General features: G+C 35.4%; 1 protein-coding gene across 4 annotated transcripts in view; it reads right to left on the reverse strand.

Annotated features, from left to right (window-relative positions):
• Positions 1-18,245, reverse strand: part of RICTOR (RPTOR independent companion of MTOR complex 2) — a 127,789-nt gene that overhangs the window by 108,458 nt on the left and 1,086 nt on the right. The window lies entirely within an intron of this gene.

An 18,245-nucleotide genomic window follows, 5' to 3' on the forward strand; every position in this document is an offset into this window, starting at 1 on the left:
TATTGACTACTCTGGAGTCCCATGCATATGGGAAACACATGATAAATTAAGCTTTTTCATGAACCTTGGGCAATGGTGATCTTAATTGTGCAAAAATGCCATAATATACAATTGATCTGTGTAATTCAAGTGCAAACAAGTCCTCTAGTTACAAATTTACTACTTGTTATTCTTCTGTACATTCCACTTGGGCATGCATAAATAATTGCATTAACACCAATAATCAAAATCTAAAAGTAAATTTACAAATGCTGTTTGAATTTTAACCTTTAAAAGCTCTGAACTATTATAAATATAACAATATAATGCATTTCTTTGGTTATATCTTGCATGAACAGGAGGTCTGAATATGATCCACCCTAACTGCTAATATTTTTATATTTATTTATGCATTCTGATAGTGCTTTTAAACATAATTCTTTCCATACTTCTACTATACGACCTTCAGATGATCCTTCATCGGACATGCTGGGGTTAGATAGGTTTAGGAATTCAAATTTTTTTTAATTTTAAAGGTAATATACCACAGATTTAACAATCCCAACAAGGTTAGGGGCAGTATTACATATTCACATACAGTAATATTTTTTAGATGAACATGTGAGGAGACACACTGAGATAATATAAATTCTGGTCAGGTTTTGCTGCCAAATGAGTTTAGGTCAGGTTACGTTTTGTCAGGTCACATTATTTCTGAAAAACAGCTTTCATTTTCAGAGTTTTTGGTTTTTCAAAATTGTGGATAAGAGATTGTGGGTCTGTACAATTAATATTACCAACAGTCCAGATCCTTCATTCTTTTCTACAACAAAGTCATTGAAAGTCACTTTTTCCATTCTCCCAATGACACAAGATATGCCAATATTGAAGTATAAATTTAGATCTCCTTATTCAAGTTGGATAAAGTTTAATACGAAATAAACCATATCACTCCAGGAAAAAAAACTTGTTTGTCAGCACAGAGAATTTAACCCCCAACAAAAAACTTTTCTACCAATTCAGAATAAAGACTTATTGTTTATGATAAAAATACTATCGGAAAGAAGGACTTCTGGCCTTCAGGGCAACTACCTGGCTACTAAAGTACATCTGTGAACTACCGACATGGGTACTACCTGGCAGCATGTTAGAAATGCAGACTCTTGGGCCCTCCCATACCTACCCAATCTGACTCTTCATTAAATCAACATCCCCAGGTGCTTCATTTGTACATTTACGCAGAAAACGTTAACCTAACAGGCCTAACTGCTTTTCCTTAAAAAGGTCTGCCTACCAGTTCAGTCACTGGCTTACATCCGGAAAAATACTTGCAGAGGTTTCCTACAGCCCTAACTGGTAAGAGTGGCTCACTGGGCCTAAACCATTTATGCAAACAATATGGTTTTTGCCAAACGTCTGCTTTCATTCTGTTAGTCTGGAATTTTGTTACCTGCCAGGCAGAGGCTGCCTACTTCTCAAGTCCTCAATAAAAACCCTGGGGCTGAGTCTCTAACAAACCTCCCTGGTGGACAATATTTCACGTGTTATCACAATTCATTGCTGGGAGAATGAAGCATGTCCTATGTGACCCCACTGGGAGAAGACACAAGACTCTTGTGCCTGGATTCCCCGAGATTTCATCCAATGTACCTTTCCTCTTTGCTAATTTTGCTTTGCATCCTTTTGACATAATGAGTCTTCCTAGCAAATTACTGAGGTCGTGGGGACCTCCAAAACAAGACTAGAGCTTGAGAACCACTGCTGTAGAGCTTAAGTGCATGACTTGAGGAGTGTGGGCTTACTCCAAGACAAGGAATTCATCAGCCATAAAGTCTGATACACTAAGAAGAACACTCATGCAAAAGGGGCAGAGAACAAAGAAAAGTATCTCTGGGTAAAGCTGCAAACAGAAACAAAACAAATAAAAAGAGACTTCCCTGAGATTCTAAGCCAACCACAGGTGTCTTTGGAACCTAGATATATTCTTTTGCATGATCCCAAAAAAAAAATCTCAAAATGAGAATTTTAATTTAAAGTAGCCCTTGGTATACCATATTCCTGGGCAGCAGAAGCAAATTCAACCATCAACCACCACCTCAACCCACCCACCCACCCACCCAACTAGGTAGCCACCCTTAGTCTGAGTAACCTAAAAAATTTAAGTGCACAAGCAAAAATCATAAACACAGAAGGAAAGGTGAAAACAAGCCACTATCAACAGAAACAATAAACAAAAAAATCTTAAAAGACTGTAAATATCAGAAGTACCATATACATAATACAAACAATGAAATAATTATGTTTTATATATCTAAAGCAGGGAGTTTGGCAAACTTGTTCCATTAAGGGTCAGACTAAGTATTTCAGGCTTTGAAAGGTATAAGGTCTCTTTCGCAACTAAACTCAGTAGCCGTAGCACCAAAGCAGCTGTAGGCAATACTTAAATGAGCACAGCTATGTCGCAATAAAACTATTTACAAATGCAGCATCTGTAAGCCTTACTTGCAAAATTTGCAGGCCATAACTCGCAAGTTTCTGGTTTAAAGGAAAGAAAGGACTGAAAATATGATTCAAAATTTACAAACATCCAAGCAGAACTTCTTGAAATAAAAATAGCATGATTGAAATTTTAAAAACTCATTGGGGGGATAAACAGAATAAACACAGCTGTGGGGAGAACTAGTGAACTGAAAGATACATCTGAAGGTATTATAACGTGATCCCCAAGAAAAAAGGAGACAAAATACATGAAAAAATTTAAAAAACAAGAAAGATAATGAGAAAGTCTAACATGCATTTAATAAGAATTCCTAAACAAGAAAAAATGCAGGAGATGCACTACTCAAAAAGTCAGACTGAGAATTTTTCAAAATTGTTCAAAAACATGAAAAATACTTAGAATCAGAATGCCCAATGAATTTCAAAGTAGGACAAATAACCATCTAAACACATTTTATTCAAGATGTTTCAGACCAAAGCAAAAGAAATACTACAGACTGAAAAGACAGATTACGCAGAAAGAGAAGCAATATGACAGACATATTCAAAAAATTAAATTAAAAGTGTGTGAACCTTGTGTATGAATCCTGACTCAAAATGATATCTGTAAGACAATCAGGAAAATTTGAACACTAAATACTAGATGATATAAAGAAACCATTGTTAATTTACTTAGTTGTGCTAATAGTATTACAGTTATATATTTAAAAGTCCTTATCCTTTAGAAATACACACTGATGTATTTACAAATTAAATAATACTTGCCTAGGATTTGCTTTAAAATTATCCACAAAGGGAGGAGGAAGATTTACACATGAGGTAAGACTGCCCCATATGTTTACGATAGTTGAAGTAGGATAAGGCGTACATGAGGGTTCCTTATATTTTTTTCTCTGTGTATGTGTATGTTTGAAATTTTTCATAATAGAATATTTTTAATGAAAGTCTGATAATCCCAAGTGTTGACAAAAGTATGGATCAAGAGCAACTCTTACATATTGCTACTATGATATACATATATTTTTTCATATAAGCAGTAATTCTACACCAAGTTATATAACCTAGAGTAACTTACGTATGAGTACCAGGATTCATGTACAAGACCATATATAAAATCATTGTTTATAAGAGCAAAAAACTACAACCAAATGTCCATGATTAAAAGAATGGATAAATCACTATTATTTATTTAATAACATTTGCCTTCTGGGTTTTCACCCTAGCACTTACCGACACTATACTAGGGTCTTTGAACAAATTTTCTCATGTAATACTTATACTTCAACGATACTATTTCTTGCCTACCTCTTCTAGTCTCACATCCTCCACTCTTCCTCTCCTCAAGCGCTTTCTTTCTCTGGTTCTTTCCTATCTCTGGGCCTTTGGATCAATATTTTATGTTCCTTCTACCTGTTGAAGACTTTCCCCCTACTTCTTCACTTGGTGCCTCCCCATTAGTCCTGGATCAACTAAATATCACTGCCTCAGAGAAGTTTTCTCTGACCAACCCCCTAACCACCTATCAACTCTCTTTCACATACTCCAATTTTACATTATTCAGAGCATTTATTCATACTTAAAATTCTGTGTTCACCTGTTTACTGTCTGTGTTCTCCTTACTAGAACATAAACTCCTCAGGGGAAGTATTCAATGTTTTTCACCACTGAATCACCAGCAAAAGAACAGTACCCAGCACACAGTTAAGGTAAATAAATATCTGTCAACTATGACTGAGGGAGGCAGGAGTGAACAAATTATTACAATATCACAAGAAAGGTAACATACAATATACTATAGAAGCCCAAAGAAGGAAGATATTCCACCCAGCTGAGGAAATTAAGATTAACTTTGTAGAAAATGCGTTTCTAGCTAGAGTGAAGAGAGTAGATTGGGAAAGGATAGAACTAGAACAGGGATAGTAGTTATGAAGCCAATGCAATCACCCAAGAAAGAAAATGAGGCCTCAAGAATGGCATGGCAACAGAAATGGAAAAAAGATTTTACCCGTATTTCAGAGATAAAATCATTATTATCTGGTCACAGATTTGATGTGTAGAATAAGGACAAAGAATGAGGCTAGAATGTCTCCTGGGTGTCCTCCTGGGTGACATGGCCCCATTAAAGTAATTCTCTTAAAACCCAAATGGAAAATATAGAAAGATTTTTAGAATACTAAGATAATTAGTTAAGTATGAAACACAGAAAGCTTGAAATACATGACTACGTTGTTAAGATGTTGAGTAAGCCATGAAAAAATGGGCCTGGAGCCCTCAAGCTAAACACAAATTTGATGGTCATTTATTCAGCCAATAAAGACTTACCAAGCACATATAATGTGCTGGAGCTGTTCTAGGCTCTGGGGATACAATGGTGAACAACACAAAGTGCTTGTCCTCACAAAACTTACATTCCAGGGAGACAGACAAACAATACTGTAATTGGCAGCAGTGACAAGGGCTACAGAAGAAAACAATATAAAAGAATAGAAAGTGGGCTTCCCTGGTGGCGCAGTGGTTGAGAGTCCGCCTGCCGATGCAGGGGACATGGGTTCGTGCCCCGGTCCGGGAAGATCCCACATGCCGCGGAGCGGCTAGGCCCGTGAGCCATGGCCGCTGAGCCTGCGCGTCCGGAGCCTGTGCTCCGCAACAGGAGAGGCCACAACAGTGAGAGGCACACGTACCGAAAGAAAAAAAAAAGAATAGAAAGTGATGGAGATGAGGGCTACTTTAGATAAGATGATCAGAGAAGGCCTCTCTGATAAAGTGATATTTGAACAGAGTTAAATAAAGTGAGGGAGCAAGCCTCCCAAGATTAGGGGAAGAATAATCTAGACAGAATGTAACAGAAGTACGAAGGCCCTAAAAAGAGAATAAGAGTAGGAATGAAAAAAAAGGAGGCTGTTTTGCCAAATATAGTGAACAAAAGGAAAAGAGTTAGGAAATGACAACGGTTGTGAGGAAGCCAGGGACTAGATTATAATGGCAGTCATCACATATAGTGGTTGTATACTTTTTAGAAAAATTATCTTCTCACACATATTCCAGTACAGTGCTAAAATACAGCAGATACTCGATGAATTCTTTTCAAATTAATGAGTGAATAAATCACTGAGTTAATGAATTCCCACTACATTTGAGTCCAACTTATATTTAACTGTTTCCTGAACTCCAATTCATCCCAAAGGACAAACCAAATACCAATTTAAAAGTCTAAATTTTAAGCTTTAATAATCTTCAGAAGCAGAATTTTTAAAATGTTTTGAACAGTGACATCACCACTAGAACAAGTACATGCCCTTCCAAGAGGACTGCTTAGAAGGAAAACATTTACTTCCAAGTATGTAATTTCTAGACTGCCTGCTAAAACAACACATCATGTGATAAATCCTTCACACAATTTGAAATGTTCTGATAATCAAAATATCATTTTAGACCAAGTCCTGATCATGGTAGACAGCAAAAAATTACCACACTAGTTCAGCTCTAGGCTAGGAAAAAATCATTTAAAATAATTTGGAAAAAAATTCATGTACCAGTAGGTAACAAGAGCAATAACTAATATAATCCTGAAAAAGATGGTGCAAAATATAGATTTACTGCATTTTACCATTCCTAATACAATCAAACAAGCCCTCACTCAAAATTCACCACTAAAAACACGTATTCTTTCTTTCTTTTTTTTGGCTGTGTTGGGTCTTCGCTGCTACACATGGGCTTTCTCTAGTTGTGGAGAATGGGGGCTATGCTTTGTTGCAGTGTGCAGGCTTCTCATTGTGGTGGCTTCTCTTATTGCAGAGCACGGGCTCCAGGTGCACGGGCTTCAGTATTTGCAGCACACGGGCTCAGTAGTTGTGGCTCACGGGCTCTAGAGCGTACGCTCAGTAGTTGTGGTGCACAGGCTTAGTTGGTCCGCAGCATGTGGGATCTTCCCGGACCAGGGCTCAAACCCGTGTCCCGTGTATTGGCAGGCGGATTCTTCAGCACTGCACCACCAGGGAAGTCCCAAAACAAGTATTCTTTTGGGAGCTAATAATCCACACTCAGTTTAGATCTGTTCAGTGAACTGAACAGTCTAGACTCAGAATCAACAAGGATATTCCAAGGTTATTAAATGTTCCCACCTTCAGGGAATTCCAGTCATTGTTTTCCATAATTCCAAAGAGTAGATGCATAAAAATATTTTAAATGGAGTGAATACTAATATCTTTAAAATTACCAACATTTAGAAAATGCACTTCATCAAAACTTCTTCACCTTCAGTATAGTTGAATATTTTTGTTTCACTTTCATATTTACTCTTGCTTTTGCATATTGAAATAAGTAAAATGCTCTTTATTTTACTCATCTATGCTAAGCACATGTTGCCAAGTTGCTGTCAAGTATTTAATCAATTTCCTATGCAATATTCAGTTCTAAGTTCTTCGGGATATGCATACCAAGAGATGGGCAGTGGAATCTTTTTCTAACAAAGCATCACCGACTCAGAGACAAAAACCTAAAATTCAATGAAGAATTAATTTAAAAAAAAAACTTGACAATTAAAATTTATTTTAAATCAAGGAATATAAAACACTATCAAGTACGGGAAAAGAAAAATGTGAAGAGTCACCAGAAGACTAGAAATAGAATAAGAGAAATACAAATCGATGAGAGAAATTGAAAAAAACAAGGGTAAGATGGAGAAACAATCACACGAAGACACTTTAAAACTATTAATGATGTCTTCCACATGAGATTATTGCAGTGAAGACCAAGAACTGTTTACCACCCTCCCTTTTTCTCCATAGAAATACTAAGCCAATTTCTGTAACCATTCCACCAATTTAATTAGGTCAACAAAAGACTTTTATTGGATTGGAATTCTAGTTTTTCCAACTTTCTAACTGGTAGCTTTGAACTCTTTACGGTGATTTATCTATAATTTTTCTTTAAATAGTCATTATGAAAAAAATTCAAGAAAAAAAAATTCACCTATCTAGATGTTTTCATGGCTAAAACATTAAAAGGTCAGGCTAAAGAGGAAAAAACAGATATTCAGAAAATGATTTTAAATGTTTTAAGTTGGAATTAGTGTAATTATTCCAAACTCTAACCACTCATATAAATCCACTGCCCAACCAAATGAAAAAAAATCCATACACATCATGACATACCTAACACACATAAGCAGACTTGGATTAAAATAACTTTAACTTGGGCTTCCCTGGTGGCGCAGGGGTTGAGAACCCACCTGCCAATGCAGGGGACATGGGTTTGAGCCCTGGTCACAGACGACCCCCACATGCCACGGAGCAACTAAGCCTATGTGCCACAACTACCCAGCCTGCGCTCTAGAGCCCGCAAGGCACAGCTACTGAGCCCGCGTGCCACAACTACTGAAGCCTGCGTGCCCAGAGCCCGTGCTCTGCAACAAGAGAAGCCACCGCAATGAGAAGCCCACGCATCGCAACGAAGAGTAGCCCCCGCTCACCGCAACTAAAGAAAGCCCGCACGCAGCAACAAAGACCCAACACAGCCAAAAATAACATAAATAAATAAATAAATAAATTGGAAAAGGCAGCTTGTCCAGAGTCAAAAAATTCTAAGAGGCAAGGTCAAGATTCAAATCCAGATTCAAATCCACATCTATCTGGTTCCAAAGCTCAGGCCCTTAGTTACAGTGTTAGACTGTGTTAATGTATCATGCAGGTAGCATGTTATTAAATGTTATTTTGTCCATATTAGTATCCTATATCTATCTTTATACATATAATCCTACTATCCATATTGTAGACATATATAACAACTTTGTCGAGTCATACCTCACCTACCTTGAACTATGCTATGAAGCAATTACCTATCTGGAAAACAACCAGGATGCAAAATCAAGCACTCCAAAAGATACCAATAAAAATTCAAAGTATGTATCATCACCAAGTTTATTCACTACAGTTAGTATATGTTACTGACAGCAGAGCCCCTTAATTCCTCATAATCACAACCTAATTATCCCTATTTTCCATATAATGTTAATAAGTCCAGTTATATAGTTTGTATTTTACAGCACAGTAAAACTAAAAACATAATTTTTAAAGTAGCTTCCATATATGCTTAAAAATAGAAATAATATTTATACACACACATCTGTCCCAAATCTACTCATATTCAAGTACCCCCAGTGAATATTTAGTGGTAATACTGTTACTTACTTTAAAAATAGTTACACTTTTTCCTGTGGTACTTTTATAATAGAGACACAATCACCGATATAAGTAAAAAATTTTTCCTAGGACTCAAAAATTAAATCTAAACTTTTTTAACAAAACAAAATAACTATTACAAGAAACAATAACATAGCAAAAGGCAACTGCCATAGTTTATCCAAATCTCTTAATCTTTTTATTTCCTTTTGAAAACTAACCAGCATTTTGAAAAATTTCTTCCGTTACGCTAGGTAAAACAGTATACACTTATATATTCAAAACAATGTTGAAACATGAACACACAACACTGAATTCTCCCGTGACAAAGGAGAAAAGGTCTATTTTAAGGTTTATTAAAAATAAAAAGTGATTTAAACTTTTTTAAGACTACACTAATCTAAAATTATAACTTTTTAACTCATTAAAAAGTTATAAACTCTTATGTTAAGAATTATTCTTACATGACATACGAAATCTTATACAACATAAGAATTAATCCGACCTGCTTTATACCAAGTTATGACATTCGAAAATACCATTAGAAATTACAACATATAAAGTAAAACCACATGTCACTCTAAATAAACAAGATAGGAAATAGCTATCTGTATTCAAATATCCCATTACCATGATTTTATACGAATGTTATGTGACAGATATGATTAAAATCTTACCTACAACACGTGTTAAATAAAACTTTCCACAATATTCCACTTGCCACCCCAGATACTGCTGTATAGCTAAAGGTTCAAGTTCACAGCTCACCTACCTCCAACCTGGAGTCTTCTCACTTTTTCTGCAACTCTATTCCCGTCAGTTTTTCTTTTTCTCATTTTTCTTGGGGGAAGGGGTTGTGGTGATGGTGGTGTGGTGAAGGTTAGGGAGTGTATTATACAGAATTATGAGTGGAAAAAAAACCAGGGCAATTAAAAGTTTTATAGGGATGAACATTAAGCATGGAAATAACTAGCAATACTATTTTAAGATGTGATTTCTCAAAGTATGAAACTATTGATAAAAATATATATGTACACACATCTAAAAACAGTTAAAATACACTTTCATCTGGCAAGTTGTTTCTTCTTAGCAACTAAAAGTAAATTACTTGGCAATCTTCTTTGTTTACAGCTTCTGTGTTTCTTCACTATTTATTCATTATAAGAAACATGTGAAATTACACTGGGTTCTGAACAAGATTACTAAAATCCCTGCAAGTGGCAATTCAACTCTTGTTTTGCTCCTTTAATAGAGTGTTAATTTCCCCAAACACTGTTTATCCTTTACCCAAATAACTAGAGGGTAGGGTGTCTGGATTTGGCAATGAAACAGTGCATGTTTTTCAGGATAAGCTTAATTTCAAATATTCTCTCTCAAATATAAACTGTCAGGCCACATGTTTAAATTTTGAAATCAGAAAATACGGTCATTTTAGCATGGAAAATAACAAAAACACTACTCATCCCACTTATAGTCTCTATTTCCAAATTGCACACATCTAGAAATAAGTTTGATACAAATTTATAGAGCCCTTTGAACATGCAGTATTAATAACGGGGAGAGGAGACACATATACTACAAAACAATGAAAGAAAAAAATCATTTATGCTTGGGTTTGGAATGCAGCCAAGCATCTATATACTCTTAATCAGAAGCACACAATTACTTCACAATATGCCTAAAATCTCTCAGTCCAGTCCAGCACTACCTTCAAAGGTTTGAAAAGCCCTAGCCCAAAATACAATCAGCCTTCAATAGTTAAGAGATTTATATACAGAACTCATCATCAACTTTTTCTCAACATTATCTTCAAATACTGAATAATATGCCAGGAACATGTTAATTCACAAAATTACGCACGATTTTTAAAACACTGATCCAGGGCTCTAACTATTCAAATACTACACTTTTATGCAAAGGTCCTAACAGATGTCAACACTTCTATGAGGACTCTCCTCTAGGTCATTCCTTACCTATCTCCCATTTTTTTCTGAATTCCTCTGGCTTATGACTCCTTTATAAAGATAACTGGCAGGTGCTTCAAATACTATGCCCTGTTACACGTATATCCCAAATATAATATAAAACTCCTTAAAGCCAAGAATTATGCCTTCCTCATTCACATTAACACTTACTAACCTGATAATATACTAAAAATATGCTGTCTTGATATTAACAAGCCACTACAAATCCAAATTCTTCAACATTTTGGGATTAAAAAAATGGCAGAGTAATTGAAGGAGCCAGATTCTTTAAAATCCAGGTAATTAAGGTTAAAAAGCTCTTCTATACTGCTTACTGAACTCAACTGACTCCTTGAACAGGCATGTTTGAAGCCCTGGCACATCCTCAATTTTATTATATTATATATAAATTTCATCATTACCAGGCACATTGCTCAGTTTATGCAATCTGTATGGCTAGAGGACTTTGTAACAGGAATTTTAAGAAGGTACTTAGGTTTAGGTTCTCTTTCAACCCTATGACTCTGAACACATGAATGTTATATTCAGCTAGTTTTACACAATTATTTTCAATTTAGTTTGGCATCTATATAATATTGTAAGTACATTCATCATAGTGATATAATTTAAAAGCATCTATTCAGCTTTAACCTGGCCACACTAACAAAAAAGCACAGATAATACAAAACAATGGATGATCCAAAAAGCATTAACAGTCAACTCTCAACTATTCATATTTGGATTACCTAATAAATATTTTAGCCAGTTTACATCCACTATTCTAAGAGTATTTGCTTAGGAAATAAAAATTGATGCTAATAATTCAAATGAAAGATACATCAATCTACTGTAGGGGAGGAAAAAATATAAAATCTTCCCAAACCACATATAAATAATGCTATTGAGATTATATTTAGCAATCTTCCACCATTATTCACCTTTTTCTTAAGTGTAGGTAACTGAGAGTGGACTGTATTTAGCTTGTAATAGAAGTACAGATACACAGGCACGCAAACCAGTCACTGACCCCACTGTGCTTTTCACAGCCCTATTTCAGTAGCCTGAGACCTGAGAGGGGGAGGAGGTAGCAAGTCACTGCAGATGATCACTTACAAGGAAATTGAGAGTTGACTATAATTTACATTTAAAGTGCTATGAAACACCATACTGCTACATGTATTCATTGCTGTTTATGGGAATCCTTCTCACAGTAACTTAACAAGAGATTTAACAAGGCTTTCTCTTTAACCTTTCAATATCCCAGAAACATCGTGATATCTGAGAATCACAAAGACTGATGGTGAAAGTGCTACGCATGGAAAGTAGTACGCATTTCAGAGATCAGGAAACTGAAGCCCAGAGAAAGTAGCATGCCAAGATCATCCTCAGATTAAAGAAGAGAAGAACTGAGTTCTCCAGAACCCAACTTCAGTGCTATGCCTCTCAACCTCTTCAACCCCAAATTCTCCACTTGGCTTCAAAGATCACAATCTTACTAATTTTTAACTTTCTTTTCTGTTTTTCGCCCCTTTCTTCTTATTGATTCCTATGTTGTGACACATACTCTAATCAGCTTATCCTCTAACATTCAGATCTTCAGCTCTTCCTCCATTTACATTCTTCCCTCTCTCAAGGCCCTAAAGCAGAGAACAATCTGATCACAAGAACAACTACAAAAACATCCATTGCAGCATTCACTATCTCTTACACATCTCTGACAGAGTCAATCATCTGAAACTCAAAGTGAAAAGCTGAACACATTATCATCTCTTCCAAAATGATTTCTCCATTTCTTGGCACCATCGCTTTCATTGTCCCTCAAGTTTGCAAACTTAAAATACTCTTTTACTTCTACTCTCCTTAATACTGTGCTCCTTTTCTCATCTCTCTCTCCATCCCTCACAATAAATGTCTCGGTTATTATTATATGATATATGCTGGGGAAGAAGCTTAAATTCTAGTGAGAGAAGTAGTGAACAAGGAACTTAAATAGGCAATGGTAAGTGATATTTACAAAGTAATAAACAAAAAATGTGGAAAAGTAGAGGAGGAAGCAATGAATTCCCACTGGGATGATAAGGAAGGATTTTCCCAGAAGTGGCATATGACCTAGACCTTAAAGAATTAGGATTTCTCTAAAGAGTGCTGAAAATGGAATTCTTGGCAGAGAAAACAACCTATGCAAAGAAAAGTAAATAGACACTGCATGCCATGTGCAAGGAAGAACAAACAGTCGTCTTTGACTAAAGCAGGGATTCTCAATCACGGGCATAACACAATCTCCAAGGGGAAAGAACAGGAATGGGGAGGTAGGTACTTTAGGCTAGCAAATTCTCCCCAACCCCCTTTGAAAATCACTGTGTGAAAAGAAGGGAGGAAGTGCGTTACACAAGTGAACTATGTGGAGAGGCAGACTGATTTAGAATAGTATGGTTAAGATAGTACAGAAGAAAATACTTCTAGAATAAATCATAAAAGGCCTTCAATGCCAAGCTAGGAAATTTGGACTTTATTCTGTGAGCAAAAAATGAAACCTGTAAAGTGTGTGTATACAGTTTTTTGTTTGTTTTTGTTGTTGTTGGTTTTGTTTTGTTTTATGTAAGGGAATGAGATCAGTTCCAGATTTCAGGCAATCATATAGCAGAGGGAGTGAAAAAAAGAGAAAAAAAATTTTACTGTCATCCAAATGAGATAATGAGGATGTGAACTAGACCAATGACAATGAGAATAGAAGGAGAGAGAGATTTCAGAGGCAAACTGGGGAAACGTGGCAAATGAACCAAGAAGATGAGCAATAGGTCTCTAGCTTGAATAACAGAGGACGGTGGTGGTACCTAGAAAGTGAAAAGTGGGTATGTGTTGGAGTGCAAAATTTTATAAACCACAACTCTGAGATGATTACCAGACATACATGCTAATATGTTTTGCAAGCTTAGAAGAGAAAGTATGAATAAAAAAGTAATTACTGTAAGCATCTCAATTCATGGATTCTTGAATCCATGAGTGACAAGGGTGCTCAGGGAGCTAGCATCAATAAGAGGGCAGACAAGAAAATCAAGGACAGAACCTTAGGGCACACTTGCTTAAGGAGCTGGAAGTCCAGCCAGCAAACAGAGAAGGAGAGGTAGGAAAAGAACCAGGAGTTTTAAGAATAGCAATAGCGTAGTAGCTACAAGTGCATGATCTGCAGTTAGTCACTCACTAGCCCTGTGACCCTGGCTGAATAACTTACCTTTCTGAGTTTCAGTCTGTTAGAATTTGTAAGCCTATACCTTCAACTGTAAAATACGGATAATAGGAGTACCTCAAAGAGTTATCGAAGATTAAGAAAAATAATGTTTTAGTGCCTGGAACAAAACTACTAATACAGTAAGTAGTCCTAATAATAGAATGGGGAACTTAAAAATACCAATGAATTTTGCATGAGGTTACTAGCATCCCTTAAGAAACTATTTTAAGTACAGGGGGAGAGCTGTGTTTACAAGACTAAAGGAGTTAAGGAAGAAAACTGTGTGTAGAGCCTACAAAAAAATAACTGTTTTGAAATCTTTGTCCTTATCATTCTACTCGTCTCACCATCATTCCACGCTTAGCAAAGTACCTGCTCCATATGAATACAACAACAAATGCTGAACACGAGAAAACTGAGCCAAAAGAAGGAAGAAATGAAGAAGCAAGAAATCTTAGTTCTACAAAGAATCTTAGGGGAAACAGAATTAGGAGCATAAAATTCCTTTCCAGTTTAGCCTTGGAAATGAACAGAGATGATTTATCCTCCGACTCGGGAAAACAGAAGGTAAGTATAGGTGAAATACAAAGGGGAGAAGACAAGGGGATTCACATTAGACAGCCTCTGTCATCCTAATAAAGAAATAACAGTTCTCTGCGCAGAGTACGAGGATTCCAAAGTCAGTTTAGAATCTGGAGAAAACAAATTAGTTGGTTCCTCCATTCCAATATATATTCAACTTCATTTCTGTCTCCAATACCCCGGTCTAGTGTCCCATGATCTCTTAGATTCTACCAGGGGCCTCCAGAGCAGCTCCTCTTCCTACAGACTTTACCTTTCCCAAGGTGTGGTATATTCTCTTGAGAGCCCACATTTCCTTCCACTATGTCCACAATTCTTATAAGACGTCAAGCCCTCTGTGAAGCTGCCTGATTCTCTACCCACCAGATTTAATCATTCTCTCCTCTAGGCTACTTCTGTTCCTTGTACAGTTTGATTACTCAGTTTATTGTTCCGTATCGCAATCACTTCTTTATGTCTGTTCCAGTAAACTCCTAAAAAGGGAGTAACATCTTCCTCATCTTTACTCCTCCAGCACTTAATTCAGCATTTCTTATATAAAAAGCAGTCAATGTTTGTTTTGTCTAACTGAAGTAAGGGATTAAACAACATGAGCAATCTCTTGACTAGAAGGAATCACAAAACAAAAAATTAAGTGTTCAAATCTGCATCATTCAGATAACCTTCCTACTTTCCTAGCTATTAAACAGCTGCTAAGACAGTCAATCTTTTTATTCCTACTAATGGAAAAGTAAAAGGATTGGACAGTCAAAAAATACAAAACTCAATACTTAAAAATAAATTATATTCTAACAGTTATATTTGAATATACACGTTTCCATGTCCCTGGAATTCACCTTGAACACAATAATTAAATTATACTAGGAAGAGCTTACACAGGAAGAATATTCTGTCTCTCTTCAAGTTATTCAGTACCAAGAAGAGATGTACTAGTGGACTGATAAAAAAAAACAGACTATCCTTGCAGTGGAAGTGGTTAAGGGAAGCATTTTGGTTTCAAAATAAACTGGCATGCAAAACAGAGAGAGTATTTAATGATACCAATAGCAAGTATCACAGACTTTCATGATTAAGTACAGTAGTTGTCTGAACAAAACTTAAAGCAACAATCACCAATATATCAACTATAGGATCTCCTACAATGAAGTTCCTGAACTAGATCAAAATTAATCCAAAAACAATTTTTAATTAAAGCACTTTCGTATAAACCATAGCACTAACATCAATATGAAAACCAAAGAACCTTAAGCCTCTCCTGGGCTTAAAGAAGCTTGCAAGGCTGGCCACGTCTTATTACTAAGAAATTTTCTGGAGTCTGGGAGAAAAATTCTAAGGTTCTGTTAAAGAAAATATCACGTTTTTTCTTAAGTACATATAATAGATTGTTCCTTGCTTAGGCCTAATTCTGGTAATGTTACAGTTTTTTGTTTTTGTTTTTTTTTTTTTTACAGTTCGTTTTTTCTTAAGTACATATAATAGATTGTTCCTTGCTTAGGCCTAATTCTGGTAATGTTACAGTTTTTTGTTTTTGTTTTTTTTTTTTTTACAGTTGTTACATTCAAGAACTTATACAGTGCTGTATGTCAATTACGTCTCAGTAAAACTGGAAGAAAAAAATGATCACAGTTGGGGTGGGGGCACGAGGAAACTAAATGATGGGGGACATACAAGAGCTCCTTATATTTATTATATTCATACATTCACATATACTTTATACATTTTGAAGCTTTTCTTAATAAATTAAAAAAAATAAAAAGAACTCTAGTTCAGAAAGACTATACCCAATTAACTGTACGTCTCAAAAAAAGAAAGCTTCACTACCATAATTCCTTATTAAAAGTTTATAATATTCAAAACAATCGTCTGAAATATTTTAAATGTGATATAAATAATTTTGATTTCATAGTTTAGGAAAGCAACTAACATTTAGTTAACATCACTCACAAAGTACTACGTCCCATGCTGAGTACTATATGGCCTAGCTCATTTACTTATCACATTCTTAACAACCTTCAAGAATAACCTGAAATTAATCTTTTTTTTTTTTTTGAGCTGAAGAAACCAAGAGTTAATCAAGGTCAAATAACCTGCCCCAAATCACCTATTATGTATCACAGCTGAGATTACAACTCAGAACTATTTGACTTTATACTACACGTTGATAGCTCCTTCAAGAATTACAATGATCATGGCCTCTATTTTATAATGAACTTTGTTATACAGCTACACAGTGAATTTCTCAAAGGTTACATAAAAATAATGAGAATGAGAGCAAACACTGCCTTAGCGTTAAAAAAATTTTTTTGGTTACCCAAACTTTATCTAAAACATGCCGTAATCCAATCCACAAACAGCTGCCCTTCAGCTGCAACCCAGACTGCCCCACAGTTCTCAAATGATTACTAAAGTTTAATTCCTCATGAACTTTCTTCATGTTAGATCCACAAGCCTTCTTCTAACAATGAATGTTTGTCAGAATAGCAATTTCTCAAACAACAGAGTCACTATACAATGAATCTAACTCAGATTACTTTTTCAAAACTTCCTTAAGACTCTGGAACACAGTTCTCAAATGCCCTCTCACTCCTAGTTGTATATTGCTTTTGCAATCAGATTCAACTGGCTGTGTATATTTCATTCCAAACTGAAATACATCTTGTTAGGGCAAGCAGAAATAGCATTTTCTGCACTATTTGTATTATCCCAGAAACACCTAAGGACATAGGTATTTACTAAATTCTCAGGAAATATAGTATTTTAAATAGTAAATATACAGTTATCTGTGTACTTGAGTAAAACTGGAGTAAACCAAAGGTATCAAATTTGTACATAAGCTCTTTTACTACCCAAAATTTTGACACCAACCAGAGAAACCACTATATATAGGAGCTCAGTAAAGTCAATTTAAAGCACAACTATAACTTATTTCTAGCACCACATTCAAACAGGTCTTTAATACACAAATTAGACCCAAGATCTATCTAATAAATGGTCTTTTCACCTCCATCTAAAACATATGCGCATGTATAAAATAAATCACTAAAACTACATCTGCTACAAAACTCAAATGCTAAATTGAGCCCTGTGGGAATTTTGCTTATTTTGTTAGCAAATTTACTAGAAAATCTTTTTCCACATATATTGCATATAGACTTTTCATATGTGTGTTATACACAGTCAAGTTTCCAAACAGTTACACAAGTCAAAAGTTTTACATCTCCCTACAGTAATATTCAAACCCTATCTGCTGAAAAAATGTTCTAATTTAGTGCATTAGTGATCTAATTAGTTGTCATTTCTATTACTTAAGCCCTATTTTATTTTAGAAACTCTTCTGCCTGTAAAAGGACCTAGTTCACCCGAGACAAAGTCCTAGAACTTTCAGAATAAAATATTGTTACAAAAATGTACTCTTGTAGCTAAATAAAAACTAGGCTTTTAGTTTACAAAACAGTAATCTTACATTATGATACACAAAATAAAACAAATTAGAAAATGCGCTATGCTTTAAATACAGAGATGATCCTCAACAATGAGCCCACATCTAACAAATACTGTAGATAATAGTCATTATGTTAAGTAAAACGTAGGTTAAAAAAATTTTTTTTAATTTTATATAGAATGTTTAAAACGACGTTTTTTCAAACTTCCTAAAGTGCTTTTCAGATCTCAAAAAGGAAACTGAATTCTATACAGCTGAACCAGGTTACACGCTAAGTTACAGCCCGTGTGAAACACGACTTCTTCGGAATCAATAGACCAAATCTTGTTTACCGTGGAAGAGAAAAGAGAAACCTTGTATATAACTACTAA

Source organism: Grampus griseus (genome assembly GCF_964374135.1).
Source record: "Grampus griseus genome assembly, chromosome: 3".
NCBI lineage: Eukaryota > Metazoa > Chordata > Mammalia > Artiodactyla > Delphinidae > Grampus > Grampus griseus.